The sequence below is a fragment of the Engraulis encrasicolus genome, chromosome 20, assembly GCF_034702125.1.
Source record: "Engraulis encrasicolus isolate BLACKSEA-1 chromosome 20, IST_EnEncr_1.0, whole genome shotgun sequence".
Lineage (NCBI taxonomy): Eukaryota > Metazoa > Chordata > Actinopteri > Clupeiformes > Engraulidae > Engraulis > Engraulis encrasicolus.
Window position 1 is genome coordinate 12,580,582 of NC_085876.1, and position 3,652 is coordinate 12,584,233.

Consider the following 3,652-nt stretch of genomic DNA (forward strand, 5'->3'; position numbering starts at 1 on the left):
ACCAATTTTGACAGAAATGTAAGAAATGTCAAAGGGTGTACAAACTTTTTGCTATGACTGTATATAAATCCAACAAAGGGATGTCTCGTTTATCTTCACAGTAAAACAGTTTCAGCTTGTTTCCTCAGCTCTGAAGATTATGAACAAGTTAAAAGGCAACTTCCCTTTATCTACTGGCCTACGCAGCTATAACTAACACAAAGCTCTGCGTGCACAGTCTGGTTAAAGTGCATGCATGTAGGAGAGAGACAGACAGACCAATGAAAGCAGTAGCCCACACAAGATTCACGAATCTGCTTGAACATCAAAATATTCAACTGCATACTGCTGATTTCTTCTTTTTTAACACTAGTTACACTAAAAATACCAATTTCTCATGAAATACTCTCATTTTAGTATGTATGTTCTACTAAAATTCTTCTCATGTAATACTCATCTTCTGCCTGTGTACTGGCCTATACATAGTCTCACATAGATCTTGTGAGAGAAATAAGCAACTGGTGTCCTGAAAACAAGTTCAAAAGTAGCGACCGGACACTTTAAAGGCCCCATGAACTACCACTGTTGTGTAAAAATGGACCACGGAAGTCAATGGGATTAGCCTAACTCCATTACTTCCATGGCTCTGCCAAAGATTACAGTCAGACACTCAGTATGAAAAGACAAGTGAAATAGTACTGCAAATGTTAGTTTTGCTAGAAGTGGTCATAATAAGGAGGGAAGGTGTAGATATTTTTATTTCATATATTTTATTTGGAAAAATCAAAGGGATCTAGTCCAAACATGAAATCAATACCATCAATCCATCAGTCAATATCATCACAGCCATTGGTGAGATGCTCACACATCTTGTGTCAGCAGAAGGGGCATCACCAGGATTCATAAAAAGCCTCTGAAATGCAAAAAAAGAAAGAAAGAAAAAACAAAGGATTATCACAAAATATGGCCAACCAGGAATTTGAAGACTCTAAAGACATTGTTAAGGATTCATTTCAGCAATCAATCTGCTGTATCAGATAGATGAAATGCAATTTACTGTATGGTTAAGCTGTCACTCAACCCATTGATGCCGGATGTTGTGTTGCACAACATCCGTGGCGCCTGGAGCTGTATGACGCAACATTCAGGCTCATAAAGTGAAAGTGAAGTGAAAGCCCATTGGGAAACTCCAACTCCCATTGTCATTGTGACACAGCACTCCACGGCACACAAGTGAACACTGCACACAACGAAATTGCATTTATGCCTCACCCGTGAAAGGGGGCAGCCCTCAGTGGCGCCCCATGGGGAGCAGTGCGGTGGGACGGTACCATGCTCAGGGTACCTCAGTCATGGAGGAGGATGGGGGAGAGCATTGGTTGATTACTCCCCCCACCAACCTGGCGGGTCGGGAGTCGAACCGGCAACCTCTGGGATGCAAGTCTGACGCCCTAACCACTCACCCATGACTACTCATGAGATGTGAGACAATTTTATTAAAAATCTTGGTATGTTAGAGATAAATTGACACATTCTAATGCAAGATGATGGTCTTAGCGTTAAAATGCAACTCATTGCATGTTTTTATATGCTTCAGAAACTGAGATATTTAGGTTTTTATAGACTGAGGGCAAATTTTCTTAAAAAGGGCTTAGGCAATCAGCCTACAATCCTTTTTTGTAGGTGCTTTAGGCATCAATTGGTTAAACAAATCCATACTGTGTTTGCATAGCTGTATGTCTGTGAAGACTGATCCAGATTGGTTCATGTGGGTAAATTGTTAGCAAGTGGGCAGGCCCCAGGCAGGCAGTGTCCCATCACGGCACCTTCTTACAATGATTCAGTGGTGCACCAGAATGGACTTAACATTACTGGAAGAGAACTGATGTTGAATTTACTGTAGTATGTGGCAGCCTGATCTCCAAAAATTCTGTGCTCCTGGACACGGATGTTAAGGACACAAAATCCGTGTCCAGGAGCACGGATTTTGCCAAAATTCCGTGCTCCTGGACACGGAATTGTTTTCCGTGATGGACACACGGAAGTGCTTTCTATATTCCCACAGCACTGTGTTAACTCTATCATTAGAAAATACATACCAAATGCTAATCCTAAGCAAAATAATGCTATAGCAATTTAAGTTGTGCCCTGACCAATACATACCCTAACCTTAACCTGTCATTAAAGACATATTTTTGAGAAATACCTTTTCCAGTTGGTTGATAGGCTATCAAATTCATATAATGAATGAAAGAATACTAGCTGTGCCCAGACCAAAACAATCCCTAACCCTAACCTGTCAGTAAGAAATGTTTTTTTGAGAAAACATATTTGACTGTGGTCAAAGACTGTGTAAACATAGAGCTGTGGGAGTATAGAGAGAGCACTTCTGTGTGTCCATCACGGAAAACAATTCCGTGTCCAGGAGCACGGAAAACAATTCCGTGTCCAGGAGCACAGAATTTTGGCAAAATCCGTACTTCTGGACACGGATTTCATGTCCTTAACATCCGTGTCCAGGAGCACGGAATTTTTGTAGATCATGTTGTATGTGGCAATAAGGATTAGTTAATAGTAGTGAAGTCTAGTCCATATTTTGGTCTTAATTAGACAGGAGTGTGCTAGACTGTCACTGTAAATAGGTATAAAGCTTTATCTGTGCTGGGCCAGTATTGGTTATTAATGTGAATGGTTAGGACATGTAGGAATCTAGGAATCGCGGGTTAGGACAAATTACTTGTCCTGGTCTTGACTCATACTTGACCCTTCAAAGACTCGATCTAGAGTGCCATTCAAAACCAATGGTCTCTGTCTCAACTTGGAGGTGACCCTTCAAAGAATGACATGTCTCATTCCCTGCCATACTTTAACAGGATAACCAAAATAAAATGAGACAACAATGAACAGTGGAAAAGTGGGAAGAGTTGAGGGGAATTAACATTCAGCAAATGAACCAACAGTATTTACCAAATGTAATAAAACGTATTAGCCTACTAAAGCCTAGAAACAGAGCATACATACCAATTGTTTTGAAGACGCCATGTGCCAGGCTAAAGGTTTGTCTGAATCCAAAAGAACAAATAGGTTAGAATTCAAGGGTTGGCACTTGGCAATTATTTTGGCCCAAGGGCCACATTGGTTTTAGAGTACTGATCAAAGGGCCAGATGTGTACACCGACTGAACCTGTTGGCTATTTCAATCCTGAATTTTGAAAAGAAATGTGTTGAGATTAATACAGTACCCTTGGTTCATCTCGATTTTTTGCCAGACCCCTTTCTTGGATAGCCATTTTAATTCCTTTGTGTCGAGTCTATGTTATAACCTTACTGTCACCAAAAATGTCTTAATCTGTTACTTAACATCTCTGTAATGTCATAACAATGTTGTTATGATGTAGATAAGTATTTTCAGCAAGTGAATAGGTCCACCGGTGACCACATCTGCACTAAGAGGCTACGATTGTTGGATGAGCTCAAATGGCTGAGCTGGCCGCATGTGGAGTTTGCCCACCTCTGGGCTAGATTCACATGCCTTGGTAAGACACGCGGTTGAACTGTCATTATTATAATCAAATATACATTCTACTCTTTCAATTCTCTCTACTTATGATTGCCATACAGATGGGTCGTGGTCATAATGGTGCCTGTCAAACCAACATAAGATTGCATAATA